This window comes from Ailuropoda melanoleuca, chromosome 13 (assembly GCF_002007445.2).
Source record: "Ailuropoda melanoleuca isolate Jingjing chromosome 13, ASM200744v2, whole genome shotgun sequence".
Lineage (NCBI taxonomy): Eukaryota > Metazoa > Chordata > Mammalia > Carnivora > Ursidae > Ailuropoda > Ailuropoda melanoleuca.
Genome location: NC_048230.1, coordinates 60714056 through 60731581, shown reverse-complemented (window position 1 = coordinate 60731581; position 17526 = coordinate 60714056). Strand labels below are relative to the sequence as shown.

Genomic DNA, 17526 nt, shown 5'->3' with positions numbered 1-17526 from the left:
CGAAGTCCTGTCACCAGGGCAATGCAGTGCCATTTGGCTTAGGCTTGGTTCTTGTACAAGTTATTTATGAGGGGGATGAAATTATCTTTAGGCCAATCAGGAACAGAATTGTGTTTCTATTAGTATGTTTTTCTGTGAGCATGAGGAATGGCCTCTGAGTAGATTGGTTAGTTAGGAATTATTGTTGGCTGCTGATTATAGTGCTTTAAATAAGACAAATTATTTTTCTTTCAAAAAAACATTAGTCCAAAGTAGGCAGTCTGTTGCTGGCATGGCAGTTCCACAGTGCCATCAGGCCAGCTACATCTTTCTCTCTTTCTGCTTCACCGTCTTTATCACATGGCTGTCACTCTCATGGTCACCTTATGGTCACCGCGGGCTTCTGGCTCTAACCAGATAGTCCTTCCTCAAGGCAGGAAGAAGTAGGAAAGGAGAAGGCAAAAGACATGCCTTAAAGTACTGGAAGTCCCAACCAACACATTGTTTACATCTTGATTGTTCTTTCTTACAGGTGAGGGATGTTGGGGAATGTAGTTTCTCAGCTGGACATATTGCTGTTTCCAACAATCTAGGGATTCTGTTGCTGTGGAAGAAAGGGAAATGGCTGTAGGCCTGGCAATGTGTAGCGCCCGCCACAAAAGGCAGCCAGCAATCTCCATTATACCTTTCATTTGAGGAAACCACGGTAGTTATTGTTTTTTTTTTTAAGATTTTATTTATTTATTTGAGAGCAAAAGCGAGAGAGAGAGTGCACGAGCAGGGGGAGGGACAGAGGGAGAGGGAGAAGCAAACTCCCCACTGAGCAGGGAGCCTGATGCGGGACTCGATCCTGGAATCCTGAGATCATGACCTGAGCCGAAGGCAGACACTTAAGCCACTGAGCCAGGACGTTCCGGAAACCACAGTTTTGTATATGTTTACTGTCTATTCATGATTTTTTAATCAAATAATGAGATCATATTCTACATGTGTCATAATTCACGTTTTCCATTTAACAGCATCTTGAGTATCTTTTCACGTCAGTTAATGTACATAGAAGCTTTTTCATTTCCACTTAACAGATGCTAGATTACCAGATCTTCTTTATTTTCACTATAAAATTTAGTGTTTAATTCCCATGGCCCTTTGAATGTTCTTGGCCAGTAAACAACTCTATACTATGCTGTCCAATACAATAGCCACTACGCACATGTGGCTATTTAAATTTTAGTTAATTTAAATTACATTAAAAAATCAGTTTCTCTGTCTCAAGAGTCACATGTGACTAGTGATTATCTTGTTGAACAGCCCAGGTACAGAACATTTCCATCATCGCAGAAACTTCTATTGGACAGCCCTGCTCCGCAGCACCAGCACCCTGCAGTTCTCGCCCAACTTGACCCAGACTGCCTGTGTTTGAATTCTTACTCTGCCATTTACTAGTTGTGTGACTTCAGGTAAGTTCCTTGGCTTCACTGTGCCTCAGTTTCCTTATTTGTAAAGTCATGGTCACAGTGGTACCTAAACTGGGAGGGGTATAGGATTCAATGTATGTAGAGTGCTTAGAACAGTGCCCGGCACATAGTAAACACTTGTTAAATATTTGCAATGATGATGATGTGGTGATGGTGGTGATGGTGGTGATGGTGGTGATGATGGTGATGATGATGGTGATATCAACAAGAGTCAGCTGGGTTTGTTCCCAAACCTGTTTGTGCCAGTTAGACTTGCTCTTGTAATTGCAAAATAACTAAGTGTTATGGTGGCTAATGAGATTTGGGAACAGAAAGGGAAAAAGAGGCATTGTTTTTGTGAAAAATAAGTTTAATATGTCTGAAAGACCTGATAAAAGTAAAGGACAAAAAGAAAGTTCTTGTGAAATTAGAGGTAGAAGAGACCTCTGAAGAGATTGAGAAAAACAATTAATTAAAAGATAGGATTTTGCCTTCACACTACTTCACATGGGTGTGGTTCACACAGGAACTTTAATTAATAGAATTTATTTTTAAAGAAAAGCCTTAAAAAGAAAAGAAAAGCCTGGTCCCTTATCGAGTATTAGGCAAAAGAACATACATTTTTAGTGATTCCTCTCTTTGGCTGTTTCTGGTTTTGTTTTTTTAGTGAATTTTACCATGATTAGTCCTGATCCTATCAGGGAAGAGTGTCTGTTTTCTTTTTTAAATTGTTTTGTAGGGGGGCACCTGGGTGGCTCAGTCGTTAAGCGTCTGCCTTCGGCTCAGGGCATGATCCTCTGGGATCGAGCCCCGCATCGGGCTACCCCGCCGGGAGCCTGCTTCTTCCTCTCCCGCTCCCCCTGCTTGTGTTCCCTCTCTCACTGGCTGTCTCTCTCTCTGTCAAATAAATAAATAAAATCATGAATGAATGAATAAATAAATAAATTGTTTTGTAGGGATTACTGTGCATCAGTTGAAATGAGACCAAACCCTACTGTAGGACATTTACATTGTTGCTCAGTTTTCAGTGTTACAGTTGGTGCTCTGGTGAGCTGCTTTACAGATAAATCTTCTCCAATCAGTATGTTTTGGTCCCAGCAGTTCAGAGGAATCCTGCCCTTTTCACCGAGAGGCCCGGATTTTAATCTGGAAATGATTGGAATACCATAAAAGAGGGCATGTGGGGCATTCCAGTCCTAATGTTGCTTTTGGATTTAACGCCATTTCTTCTTGTGGGACACTGGCTGATCTTAGTTGTGATGTTAAATGTTTGTTACACTAAAACGTTCAGACTGTCCCAGAAAGTTCAGTGTAATGGAATAAGTCCTGATGTGGCTTCTTTTTCCAATTCACATAGCACTTTGTTTGAACTTTGCTTTTTATAGCATTTCTCATAAATAGTCCTCCTCTGTAATTATTTTTGCATTTGTATTGTATTTGCTACTAAACTCTTAACTTGTTGAGGACAGGAGTCCTTTATTGGACCTTTGTATATCTTAACATAGTGGGCACCCCTTTGTGTTCATGGAAAGAATGGATGAATCAGTGTCTCTTTCTTCTATGATGACATAGCCATCTTTCGTAACACTGCCTTCGAACTCCTTGTTAGTGGATCCTAGTCTTCTAGGCTCTTTAGTAGATCAGATTCCATGTTAGAGCAAAGCATGTTAACTGTTTGTAAAATGATTTTAAAACATAAACAAGGGGAGAATACTATAAAAAGAAACCCCCATTACCCATCATCTAGTTTCAGTAGTTGTCAACATTTTAGAATCAATTTTGATTTGGACAGAAGAGAACATGAGGACTCTGAAGTGCCCATTTTGATTTCGTGGGGAAAGAAGCAGGGCAAGTATGATGGGCAGGGTGGAGAAAAAGGAGGTGATGGCCCAGGGCACACCTGCCTGTCTCCCTCTTAGAATTGTTGCGAGGGTTACGTGAGTTCACACATGAACAGTGCAAAGAACAGGGCCCAGCACAAGGTGAGTGTAACTTAGTGCTGCCACTGCCACCATATTACTGTCACCACTGCGTAGCTTGAGGGAGCGGAGTTTGGTGGCCGAGGCACTTACTAACTTGGTGACCTTGGACATCAGTCTTTCTGAGCTGCAGTTTCTTCGTCTGAAAAATGAGAATGATAGTAATATCTTATTTACCACATAAGGCAGTGCAGTAAGGCATATAAATGTGTTCTGGGTTAGTTAACATTAATCACAATTTTCTGGATTGATGTTCTGGCCTGGAGGGACCATATTTCTGGAATTTTGGGGGAATCAAGCCTATTACTTGTGTGGATTCTTGTTCTGAGACTTCATGATATTAACAGGCCCCAGAGTCATTTGTCAGCCTAGCAAATAAATATTATAGCACAATAAGCTTTGTTTCCATTTGCAAAATATTTCTTTCTAAAGCGTGAAAACAATTTCGCTTTATATAGCTTGTCCGTATATGCACTGGAAATGAAATACTTATCAACCATGTTGATAAAGGGATAAAAATAGTTTTCCTAAGGAACAGTTTGCTGGGAATTAGTGTTGGAAAAATGTTGTGGCAGAATCTGGTTCATCATCTTTGAAATATAAACAGTATTTTCATTTGTCTTTATTTTTCTTATAACACTTTGCTCAACTCCTAATTAAAAATAGCTTTCCTGAATTCCCCTAGGATTCCTCTTAAAAAAATCAGTTTTCTTTTAAATGAAGCCTAAGTTTGAGACACTTTGCTTTCTCCTTAGTACTGCAAAGAATTCTAATTATGTAGAACATTCATCCAAATCACATACATATGTGCCTGAGATAAGAATTAGTAGATACTGTGGGAAGAGAAATGGAATATCCCGGGTGGTTATAATACATTACTGCAGTATTTGTTTGGATGGGACAGTCAGCTGTCATGTCTCCTGGGCATGAGAGTTATATAAATCCCGGTCCGAAGGTCAGTGTCCTACGCTTACATTCTCAGGAAGATTTTCTCATTTCAAACTACTACTTGCCATAGGTTTGACTTTTTAAATGTTTGATTTTTGTTGTTTTACTTAGTAAAATTTGGCCTTGTTACCATTTATGATTTATAGTGTCTTGTACTTTTATAAACTAATTCATTCAAGCTAAACCCCCATTCTGTACCCCCAAATAACAACATAAATAAATACAAAATGCAGTTTTGTCTCAAAAAGAGCAATATCCTATTGCCACTATTTGGCCCCAGTGACATATGACCTCTCTTAGCTTTATTTCCCATAGACTGTTCTATTTAAATGTTTTATTACACAGTTTCTTTTCTTGATGCTTTTTCCTGGGTTTCCAGTATATTTTGTTGATATTTCTTTTGATAGATCTTTTGAAAGGATTTGATATTTGATAGATCTTTTGAAAGGATCTAACTCAAATCATCTCTAGTAGTCATCCAGTCAATGTTGTATTAGAAGACATGCTTCTTCAGGGGCGCCTGGGTGGCACAGCGGTTAACCGTCTGCCTTCGGCTCAGGGCGCGATCCCGGCGTTGTGGGATCGAGCCCCACATCAGGCTCTTCTGCTATGAGCCTGCTTCTTCCTCCCACTCCCCCTGCTTGTGTTCCCTCTCTAGCTGGCTGTCTCTATCTCTGTCAAATAAATAAATAAAAAATCTTTAAAAAAAAAAAAAAGAAGACATGCTTCTTCTAATTTTTTAATTTAATTTAATTTTTAAGGATTGTATTTATTTATATGAGAGAGAGAGAGAGAGAGTGCGCGCACAACTGGCAGGGGTGGGAGGGGCAGAGGGAGAGGAAGAAGCAGGCTCCCCACCTCCCCACCTCCCCACCTCCCCACCGAGCAGGGAGCCCAACATCCCAGGACCCTGGGATCATGACCTGATCCGAAGGCAGGCACTTAACCAGTGGAGCCACCCCAGGCGCCCCAGTGCTTCTAATTTAAATCTAATTTAACCTTCTAGATTGGTTCTAGAGATGTTGACAGGAAAAATGTTGGATTTTTAGAATTATGGGAATGCTTACTTCTCTCTGATACATGTTTACATCTCTCTGAGTGAAAAGGAAATTAGAAAGGGGCTGAATGTACTCCTTGATCTAATCTGTTGATCATTGAAAAATGAAATTTGGAACTAGTTGTAATTTCTGAAGGAATTAGAAGATTTTTATCCAGTTTATGAGGTGTACCTTCATTTTTTTATGTACTAGAACTTTAGGATCACCTTTTTTTCTTTCATTTCAACATATATTGAGCACCTACTATGCGCTTAGTATTGTGTCAGGTGTTTTACATATATTAGTTCATTTAATTCTCAGAGGAGCACTGGGTAGGTAGCTAGGATTTAAATACCCAGTAGCTTAAGCTGAAAACCTTCTTCCTTGATCCCTCTTACTGTTCTGTCCCACACCCAGTCCATTTGCCTACATTGCCATAGTAGCAAAATACGCCCTGCTCCCTCTGCAACCCGTGAGCTGTCAGCAGCATTGGCTGCCTCCTCGCAGGTCTCCCTGATTCCCCCCCCCCCTTTTTTTTAAATTTAAATTCAATTAATTAACATATAGTGTATTATTTGTTTCAGAGGTAGAGTTCAGTGATTCATCAGTCTTATATAATACCCAGTGCTCATTAACATGATGTGCCCTCCTTAATGTCCATCACTCAGTTACCCCATCCCCACCCCCCATCCCTTCAGCAACCCTCAGTTTGTTTCCTATGATTAAGAGTCTCTTATGGTTTGTCTTCTCTCTGATTTCATCTTGTTTTATTTTTTCCTCTCTTCCTCTCTGGTCCTGTTTTGTTTCCTAAAATTCCACATATGAGTGACATCATATGATAATTGTCTTTCTCTGATTGACTTATTTCGCTTAGCGTAATAACCCTCTGCTTCCGTCCATGTCATTGCAAATAGCAAGATTTCATTTTTTGATGGCTGAGTAGTATTCCAGTGTGTGTGTGTGTGTGTGTGTGTGTGTGTGTGTGTGTGTGTGTGTGTGTATACACCACATCTTCTTTATCCATTCATCTGTCAATGGGCATCTGGGCCCTTTCCATAGTTTGGTTATTGTGGACATTGCTGCTATAAACATTGGGGTGCAGGTAGCCCTTTGGATCACTACATTTGTATTTTTGGGGTAAATACCCAGTAGTACAATTGCTGGGTCGTAGGGTAGCTCTATTTTCAACTTTTTGAGGAACCTCCATACTGTTTTCCAGAGTGGCTACACCAGCTTGCATTCCCACCAACAGTGTAAGAGGGTTCCCCTTTCACCACATCCTTGCCAACATCTGTCAATTTCCTGATTTGTTAATTTTAGCCGTCTGACTAGTGTGAGGTGGTATCTCATTGTGGTTTTAATTTTTATTTCCCTGATGCCCAGTGGTCTTGCATTTTTCATGTGTCCGTTGGCCATTTGGATGTCTTCTTTGGAGAAATGTCTGTTCATGTCTTCTGCCCATTTCTTGACTGGATTCTTTGTTCTTTGGGGGTTGAGTTTGATAAATTCTTTATAGATTTTGGATACTAGCCCTTAATCTGATAAGACATTTGCAAGTATCTTCTCCCATTCTGTCAGTTGTCTTTTGGTTTTGTTGACTGTTTCCTTTGCTGTGCAAAAAAGCTTTTTAACTTGATGAAGTCCCAATAGTTCATTTTTGCCTCTGTTGTACTTGCCTTTGGAGACATATCTAGCAAGAAGTTGCTGCGGCCGAGGTTGAAGAGGTTGCTGCCTGTTTTCTCCTCTAGGATCTTGATGGATTCCTGTCTCACATTTAGGCCTTTCATTCATTCTGAATCTATTTTTGTGTATGGTTTAAGGAAATGGTCCAGTTTCATTCTTCTGCATGTGGCTGTCTAATTTTCTGAACCCCATTTGTTGAAGAGACTGTCTTTTTTCCTTTGGATAGTCTTCCCTGCTTTGTCGAAGATTAGTTGACCATAGAGTTGAAGGTCCATTTCTGGGCTCTCTATTCTGTTCCATTGATCTGTGTGTCTGTTTTTGTGCCAGTACCATGCTCTCTTGATGATTACAGCTTTGTAATAGAGCTTGAAGTCCAGAATTGTGATGCCTCCCAGTTCTTGTTTTCTTTTTCAACCTTCCTTTGGCTATTTGGGGTCTTTCTGGTTCCATACAAATTTTAGGATTATTTGTTCCTGTTCTGTAAAAAAAGTTGATAGTATTTTGATAGGGATTGCATTAAATGTATAGATTGCTCTAGGTAGCATAGACATTTTAACAATATTTTTTCTTCCAATCCATGAGCATGGAACATTTTTCCATTTCTTTGTATCTCCCTCAGTTTTTTTCACAAGTGTTCTATAGTTTTCTGAGTACAGATCCTTTGCCTCTTTGGTTAGGTTTATTCCTAGGTATCTTATAGTTTTTGGTGCGATTGTAAATGGGATTGATTCCTTAAATTTCTCTTTTTTTTTTTAAAAGATTTTATTAATTTATTTGATAGAGGGAGACAGCCAGCAAGGTAGGGAACACAAGCAGGGGGAGCGGGAGAGGAAGAAGCAGGCTCCCAGCAGAGGAGCCCAATGCGGGGCTCGATCCCAGAACGCCGGGATCATGCCCTGAGCCGAAGGCAGACGCTTAACGACTGAGCCACCCAGGCGCCCCTAAATTTCTCTTTCTTCTGTCTCAGTGTTAGTGTATAGAAATGCAGCTGATTTCTCTCCATTGATTTTATATCCTGCCACTTCGTTGGATTCCTGTATGAGTTCTAGCAATTTTGGTGTGGAGTCTTTTGGGGGTTCCACATAGGGTATCATGTCATCTATGAAGAGTGAGAGTTTGACTTCTTCTTTGGAAATTCGGTTGCCTTTTGTTTCTTTTTGTTGTCTGATTGCTGAGGCTAAGACTTCCCTGATTACCTTTCTGATGTACAATAAGATTTATGGTTGTACACCTAAAACTAGTACAATGTTATATATCAATTATATCTCAATAAAACTGCAGGGGGGGTGAGTATAGAGAGAAATGAGGGTCATTGTTAAATGCCCATGATCCAAGGCTTTAGGTAGAACTCTATAGTTGTGCTGTCCAGTATGGTAGCCATTAGCCACATGTGGCTGTTGAGCACCTGAGATGTGGCTAGTCTGAATTGAGATGTGTTGCATACAGTGGATTTCAAAGACTTAGTGCAAAGATAAAGAATATGTCATTAATAGTTTTATATTGATTACATGTTGAAACGATAATGTTTTGGAAATACTGGGTTAAGTAAAACAGATTAAAATTTTAAGAAACGATTTTATGCATGTATTGCATATTATGTATGTATATAAATCTCCACATGGCAGCCAGGGTGATTTTTTTTAACTTTTTTACCTAACTGCAGATTCATATGCAGTTGTAAAAAAACAATACTGAGATCCCACGTACCTTTTACCTAGTTTCCCTTAGTAATAGATCTTAGCTCACATGTCACTTCCTTAAGGCATCCTTGTCCAACCGCTCCAGTACAGCCTGCTGTCCCCACTTTCATTCACCTGTCTTATTACTCTGCTTAATTTCTTTCATAGAATTTGCTAATGTCTGAAATTATTTATTTACTTAGTTGCCTTCTGTCCAGTAGAAGGTGAGCTAAAGGGAATAGGAACCTTATCTCTTCTGTTCATTGTTTTTTTCTCCAGTGCCTAGAAAAGGACATGCACATGGTAGGTGCTTGATAAGTATTTCCTGAATGACTGAAATTTATGGAGGCAGAAACTAAGTTTCAAAGTGATTGAGTAGGGGTGCCTGGGTGGCGCAGTGGTTAAACGTCTGCCTTCGGCTCAGGGCGTGATCCCGGCGTTATGGGATCGAGCCCCACATCAGGCTCCTCCACTGGGAGCCTGCTTCTTCCTCTCCCACTCCCCCTGCTTGTGTTCCCTCTCTCGCTGGCTGTCTCTGTCTCTGTCGAATAAATAAATAAAATCTTTAAAAAAACAAAAAAAAACCCCAAAAAAACCCAAAGTGATTGAGTAACTTAACTGTGGTCAAGTAAATAGTGGAACCATGACTTGAAGCTATAGGCACAAAGGCCCTAAAATAGAGTTGAGTTTGTCCTGTTCAAAGAACAGATAGGATTATGATGCTGAAGGATAGGCAAGGAGAGGGAGAGGGGTATAGTTTCAGACTAGACCAGGCCCAGGTCATGTCAGACTTTGAAGACAACAATGAGGAGAATAGATCTCATTCTGAATACAGTGGGAGGTTCTGAAAGTTTCTAACAAGGCAATGCTATGAACAACATGGTTCAGCTTAGCTCACGGGAGTTCTGAGACCAAAATCCTGGTCTAGAATGAAGCTTTCCTGTTCCTTGCTTTGCCCCCACATGTATACATTTCTCTTGGAGACCACTTCAGGAGGACGACTCTGGTCCTGTCACGTTCAGAATATCACCCATTAATCACATTGGTCCTCCCGATAAGGAGTTCACACAGAATGATGGATTTGTTGGGAAGGAAAGGAGGATGCCGTCATGCCGGCCTTTGGATATGTTCAGGAGGAGACACCACGTGACACCCCATCAGTTCTTCAGTGTACCCTGGCCTCTGTAGGTGCAGCTCATGCAGCTTGGAATTCTTTGGGACCACCCTCAGCTTTATGTTATCACAGAAGATATCGTCAACTGAAGTATTGTGTATGGGGCAAAGCCTTTGGATCCAGTTTTTATCTGAGACAGCATTAAAAACAAGGGCAGATGCAGCAGCTGAGATGGAAGAAAGATTTCCTCCTGCATCTGCTGTGAGAGACCATGAGAAGCCCAAGAAAATAGGTAGCAAGAAAGGTGTAGCCCTTGTTCAAAGAGCTTAAAATCTGTTTAGAGAGACGCCTGCAAACTGAAAGGTAGTTGACACTTCAAAGTGGTCTCATTCTACTTGCCTGGAGAAGGACGCCAGAGGAGGTCAGCCAAGTGTGGCTGAGCCTGGTAAGGTTCACAGAGGAGCTGGTGCTTGGCCAGTGTCCTGAAGGATGAGTAAGAATTAGGAGGGGGAATGGAGGAAAGGTGTTTAGGTGGGACGAGAGAGAACAAGGTCAGGAGGCATCGGAGAAAAGAACACTGGAGTAACAGAGGCTGAGGAAGATCCGTCTGGTGGGAGAAGCTGCAAGAAGGGAAAGAGGGGAAGGATCTCATTGGAAGGGAATAGTGTGACAGTGACTCTTGGTCAAGAATTTCCAGCCTTTCTCTGCTTATGCAAATAACTCAGGATGGAGAGATGGGCAGGTGCATGGGTGGGTGACTGTTCACTGAGGTATGATGAGAATAGCTATCACTTCAATAGCATCTACTCTCCGCCAGGCTCTGTTGTAAGCAACTTCCATTTATCTACCTGTTTTATCCTTAAAACAGCTCTGGGAGGTAGTTACTATTATGATCCGCATGTTACAGATGGGGAAACTGAGGCACGGGGAGGAAAAAGTAGCCTGCTTAAGGTCACAGAGCTCTAGAATCTGTGCTCTTGGCCTCTATTATGACCTCCCACTTAATGGGGGCCAGGTAGATTTTTCCCACCAGCTTTGTATTATGAAATGTTTCAGACATATAGGGAAAAAAATTTTAAGTATAGTGAGCATCTGCATCAAATACCTGGATGAAACAGTGCTAAGATTTTGCTGCATGTGCTCTATTATGTGTGTGTGTTTTGGTTTTACTAGACTGTTCAAAACTGTGGTACAGGCATGATAAGTCACCCTTGAATACAAAACAGCATCATCTTCCTTTTAAATGGTATTTACATCCTTCCTTTTCCATGCATTCTTGGAAAATACATTGCCTCTAAAACCATGTGAAAGTACGCTGTTATGAGTGAAAAGGAGTTAAGTTCCAGGCTCATCATTATAAATAGATTTTCCGCTTACATGAATGTCTTGGTATTTCCAAGTCAGGCAGGGTAATGGCAGTTTTGCTTCTGTAAGACTGCCTCACAGTTTGCTGGACATTTAATGTCCTGGTCCCCACCTACTAAATACCCATTTGAGTGAGTGGGTAATCAACTACTGTGAAACCAAAAATGCCCTTTCCTCCTCCCTCATTTCCAGAAAGCCCTCTAGTGACTATGCCTGAGAGCATTGACCTAACTGGTCTCCTAATGATGGGGCTGTAGGTTAAATTAAAAGAAAATGTACGCTCCCAGAACCCATACTGTAATGATTCAGTGTTGAAGTAATGAAAGTGGTAGAACTTATCTGTAATGTTCCTTTTGTTATATTACCACATATGTTCTAGATTTGTATGCATATATTCATTTAGTCAGTTATATCCCCCACCACCACCACTGCCACTTTGTTCCAGAAAGGCTGTATGACAGTTCTTGATTTATTTAACCAGTAAATGTGTCTCCTTATGTATTGATCTGAATCAACTGGGAAATATCTGTAATTCTTGTGCTTTTCTGTATAAAAGGACTTGAACCAGATTCAGGGCCCACTTAGCTTGCTTTTCCAGCTGTATTTTCCCGGTTTTGCTAGAGATGCTAAAGGATTTATTTCAACTGTATTGCTTCCTGGACTCCACCATCTCTTTACTTTCACTGTTGCCTGTCAAAGTCCCATTTGTCAAGCTTATCTGAAATGCCATCTTATTCATGGGTCTTCCTCAGAACCCTGCATCAGGATATAATCTAAACTTCATAATACCTTCTTGCTCATGACACTAACCACAGACTGCCTGTGTTAGATTTGTGTGTTTCCCTTACCTTCCACGTATATTTCAGTAATAATTCCCAAGGCAACTCGTATGTGGCAGGCCTTGGTCAAAGTTCTGGAAATAGAGATGAATCTCCCATAGGTGATCCCACTTTCTTCTTTGCTTTCTTGAGAATTGGAGGAGCCTCTTATTCCCTTGTATCCTTGTGATACCTGGTACACTGCTTTGCATGTGGTGGTGCATATATATTTCTGAATTGAGTTTGGGATACAGGGAAACAAGCACTTGCAAGTCAGATGTGAGTTAAAATCGTGGCACTGCCACTGTGCAACCTGAGTAAATCACTTAACTTCCGTGAACTCCAGGTTTTTGCATCTATAAAACGCTGATTATAATGGCCATCTTACGGGATTGTTGCAAGTTTAAAGATGAATTACCTGAAGTGCCAGGCACAGGTTAGCACAAAATAGGTGCTCTTTCACTGGGAGTTCTTGTAAGGGAGGCTCAGTCATTCCTTTAGGTCAGTTGAGTGAGCAGTAGAAATATTTAGGATCTTAATTGTCTTAAAGGAAATGCTTACTTAGTCTTGGGGCTTCTCCAAGAAGAAACAGGCCCTGGAGAAGGTCTGGCCAATCGCTGATTAACTGTTCCCTTTTTAGAGTCAGTGATCTGAGTCTCTGTTTTGGAACTACTTATATAATGTATACCACCTGTTATTTGTGTATTTTTAGCAGTGGGAGTCGGGTAATCCTAATCCTGTCTGTAAAAGAGCAAACTGTTTACCAGAAGCAGAGCTTTTTTCTTAACACTGACTCACACTGACTCATCCTTCTCATTTTCCTTCCCACCGCTCATAACAACCTTGCAAGGGAGAGAATTTTTAGGGAAATCAGTTGGGTTACTTTTTTTTTTTTTTTTAACTTTCCAAGTCGAGAGCTTAAAGGTGTCACATCATTAATTCCATCTCAGGAAGGGCTACTGCCCTGGAGTGGCAACGATGACCAGTGCCATGTAGCTGAACATCTCACATAAAACCTTGTCTAGACAAACCAATTCTTTTGGCTGAGAGATTAGACACGTGCCTGAAATGTACATGTTAATTGCCTAAACACATGTTGGCACCTTAACTTGCATTCTGTTGAGCCTAGAAAATGTCTTCTTCTGAGATAGGAAACCTGAGCAGAATTAGAGCCAGAGCTATGCTACCTTAACAGTTGGCTTTGAGATGACAGACACAGAATTCAGGCAGCACATTGTAGTCAGCACAATGGGGAAAGAAGGTTATAGATCAGGATGACTAATACTCTCGTGCCTTCATTTGATATTCATTAAGTGAATATTTACTGATCATCTGTGATATGGCAGGTGCTAGTGCTGTAACAGTGAGTAATAAAGACATGGAGCCTGCTGTCATGGACCTTACAATTGAACGCATTTGCAACAAATGCTACAGTGGTGGAATTAAAGGATGCTTAAGGAGCAGAGTGGTGCCTTGGCCTGTGCATGTGAGCATGTGCTTGTGTGTGAAGGTGAAGGGAGGAAAAGGTACCCAAGCTGAGATGGCAAAGTAGGCGTGAGCTAGAAGAAAGGGGGTAGTGTGGGGCAGGGATAGCTGAAAAGATTCCAGGCAGAAGGAGCTACATGTGTAAGGCCTTGAAGTGGGAAAGAGCTTGCTCATGGAGGAACTGAAATAAGTTCCAGGGCGACCCAAGGGCAGTTGAGCGAAGGGGAGGTTTGGCACCAGAAACATTTGGAGAAGCTGCAGGGTCCGATCATGCAGAGCGTTGTGGATCAGCTTACTTTTTTTACTTTTGTTAACAATACCCCATTATGAGTAAGGACTTTTAGCTTGATACTGAGGCAGTGAGAGGAATGGGTTTTGAGCAGGGCCCAGACTTGATGCTAATTGCTAGCTTAGAACCCTCTGGGTGGCAAGGGCGCTAGTAGGATAGGGCTGGAATAGGTGGTTGTCTGCAGGTGAGTGGGGAAACCAGCTTGGGAATGGACTAGGATCTCAGATTTCCTAAGATGTTTATTTTAAAAAGATTTTATTTATTTATTTATCAGAGAGGGAGAGAGAGCGAGCACAAGCAGGGGGAGTGGCAGGCAGAGGGAGAAGCAGGCTCCCGGCTGAGCAGGGAGCCCGATGTGGGGCTCAATCCCAGAACCCTGGGATCGTGACCTAAGCCAAAGGCAGATACTTAACTGACTGAGCCACCCAGGCTCCTGGACAGTTTCCTTTTTCTAAGAGTAAGGTGTTAAAAATATTGTTACAGTTTTGGGTTTTAGGGATTTACTGAAGCTTATATCATTTAAGTGTTCTATTTCCATATCTGGATTTTTGACATACTGCCAGAAATCATTTAATGTGTTACTGTGCTGTTTTTGTTGTCATTATTCTTAAAGAAAGGAAGTAAAGATACTATGTATAAAACTAATTAACCTCAGTGTTTCTGATTAGGAAATTTTTTTTTTCCTATTAAATAAGCAAACATAAAAATGTATTGAGAAATCTGGGTGTATTATCTACCTCCCTTTTTTTTTCTTTTAAAAAACTGTAACGAACAGTGTGTAAAAACAGTTTACTGCCAAAACACCCTGAAATATATTTTCAAGAAGTGTGTTTCTCACCAGGTTTTGTTTGTTTGTTTCTCCAAAGCTTGACAAGCTCAATGGGTTTTATAGAAGTTTATAAATATTTTTGTACGCATTGGGCTTAACCTAAATTCATCTAAGTATCCATACTGCGTTGTAGCTTTCTGTGTCTAAATTCAGAGATACCATCTTGTTGGTTTGGGGTGGATTACAGAGTAGTGCAGGCCCCTGGTGTTTAAGCTCACCCATAGTTCTTTAATAATATTTGAGGACTTCCTCTGAAAAGCATCCTGCTCTAACTCGGAAAGTATTTTTGTTTTAGTGTGCCCACCTGTTTTGTGTGTGTGTGTGTCTGTGTGTGCGTGCATGCGTGCATAGATTATTTTGTTTATTGTTCTTCATGTTTAAAATTTTTTAAATTTTTTTCAGCTTTATTGAGGCGTGATTGACAAATCAAATTGTATATATTTAAAGTACACAAAGTGATGATTTAACATATGCGTACTTAGTGATTACCACAATCAGGTAAATTAACACATCCATTGCCTTAAATAGTTACCTTTTTATGTGTGTATGTGTGGTAAGAATGCTTAAGGCCTTAGCAAATTTCAAACGGTATTATTAACTCCAGTCATCGTGCTGTTCATTGGATCACTAAAGCTTAATCATATTGTACCTGAAGGCTTGTCTCCCCATCTCCAGCCCCTGGTAACTACCCTTCTACTGTTTGTTTCTATGAATGCAACCTTAATGTCCTCTAGATTCATCCGTGGTGTTTCAAATGGCACGTTTTGCTTCTTTCTCATGGCTGAATGATATTCCATTGTACATATATACCATAGCTTTATCTATTCATCCGTTCACAAGACATTAGTTTGTTTCTATTATCTTGGCTATTGTGAGTAATGCTGCAGTGAGCATGGGAATACAGAGATGTTTTTGAGATAGTGATTTCTTCTTCTTTGGATATATACCCAGAAGTGGGATTGTTGGATCATATGGTAGTTCTATTTTTAATTTTTTTAAGAATCTCCATACTATTATCTACTGTGGTTTTGATTTGTTTTTCTCTGACGATCAGTGATGTTGAGTACCTTCTCCAATACCTGTTGGCCATTTTTTGTCTTCTTTGGAAAAATGTCTGTTCAGGTCCGTTGTCTATTTTTAAATTGGATTATTATTACTATTTTGCTATTGAGTTGAGTCCCTTATATATTTTGGATATTAGCCCTGTATCAGATATATGGTTTACAGATATGTTCTCTAGTTACATAGGTTGCCTTTTCAGTCTGTGAATGTTGTTACTTTGCTGTGCAGAAGCTTTTTAGTTTGGTACAGTGTCACTTGTTTTGCTTTTGCTTTTGGTATCACACCCAAAAAGGCATTGCCAAGACCAATGTCAAGGAGCTTTTTCCCTGTGTTTTCTTCTAGGAGTTTTATAGTTTGGGGTTTTATGTTTAAGTCTTTAATCCATTTTGAGTTCATTTTCATGAGTGATATAAGGTAGGTCCAGTTTCATTATTTTGCATATGGATTTCCAGTTTTCCCAATACCATTTATTGAAGAAATTATCTTTTCCCCATTGTATGTTCTTGGTGCTTTGTCAAGGATTAGTTGACTATATATGCCTGAGTTTATATCTGGGCTTTTTTTCTGCTATGTTGGATTATGTGTCTGTTTTTATGTAGTACAATACTATTTTTTTAATAATAATTTTTTATTATGTTAGTCACAATACAGTACATCCCTAGTTTTTGATGTAAAGTTCCACGATTCATTACTTGAGTATAACACCCAGTGCACCATGCAATACGTGCCCTCCTTAAGAAGATGTGGTCCATATATACAATGGAATATTACTCAGCCATCAAAAAGAACGATTTCACAACATTTGCAGCAACATGGACGGGACTGGAGGAGATAATGCTAAGCGAAATAAGTCAAGCAGAGAAAGACAATTATCATATGGTTTCACTCATTTATGGAACATAAGTAGGAAGATCGGTAGGAGAAGAAAGGGAAGAAGGAAGGGGGTAATCAGAAGGGGGAATGAACCATGAGAGACTGTGGACTCTGGGAAACAAACTGAGGGCTTCAGAGAGGAGGGGGGTGGGGGATTGGGATAGTACGATACTATTTTGACTACTATAACTATTATAGTTTGAAATAAAGAAGTGTGATACTTACAGCTTTGTTCTTCATTCTCAAGCTTGTGTTGGCTATTTGGGATTTATTTGGTTTCATATGAATTTTAGTAGTGTTTTTTCTATTTCTGTGAAAAATACCAATGGAATTTTGATAGGGATTGTGTTGAATCTGTAGATCACTTTAGGCAGTATGGACATTTTAATAACAGTAGTTCTTCCAATCCATTAACACAGGATATCTCTCCTTTTACTTGTGTCTTTCTCAATTTCATCAATCTCTTACGGTTTTTGGTGTATAGATCTTATACTTCTTCAGTTAAATTTATTCCAAAGTATTTTATTATTTTTGATGCTATTATAAATGGGGTTGTTTCTTTAATTTCTCTTTCAGATAGTTCATTGTTAATATAAAAATAAAAATAACTGATTTTTGTGTGTTGATTTTGTATCCTACAACTTTACTGAATTTGTTAGTTCTGAGTTTTTTGGTGGCACCTTTAAAGTTTTCTTTATATAAAATCATGTCATCTGCAAAAAGAGACAGCTTTACTTTCTCCTTTCCAAGTTAGATACTTTTCTTTTTTCTTTTTTTTTTAATGTTTTTTTATTATGTTAGTCACCGTACAGTACATCCCTGGTTTTTTATGTAAAATTCGATGATTCATTAGTTGCGTATAACACCCAGTGCACCATGCAATACGTGCCCTCCCCACCACCCATCACCAGTATCCCATTCCCCCACCCCCT

The 17526-nt window shown here is 40.0% G+C and overlaps 1 protein-coding gene across 3 annotated transcripts in view; it reads left to right on the top strand.

The window, feature by feature from the left end:
- The window catches only part of PKIG (cAMP-dependent protein kinase inhibitor gamma), a 93176-nt gene that overhangs the window by 12084 nt on the left and 63566 nt on the right, over positions 1–17526 (top strand). For 2 of the 3 annotated variants that reach the window (XM_034639759.1, XM_034639754.1), the window contains exon 2: positions 1288–1436. The exons of the other annotated variant lie outside the window; for it this stretch is intronic. The gene's annotated coding sequence lies outside the window, so the exon portion shown is untranslated. The remainder of the gene's footprint in view (positions 1–1287; positions 1437–17526) is intronic. 3 annotated transcript variants of the gene reach the window in all.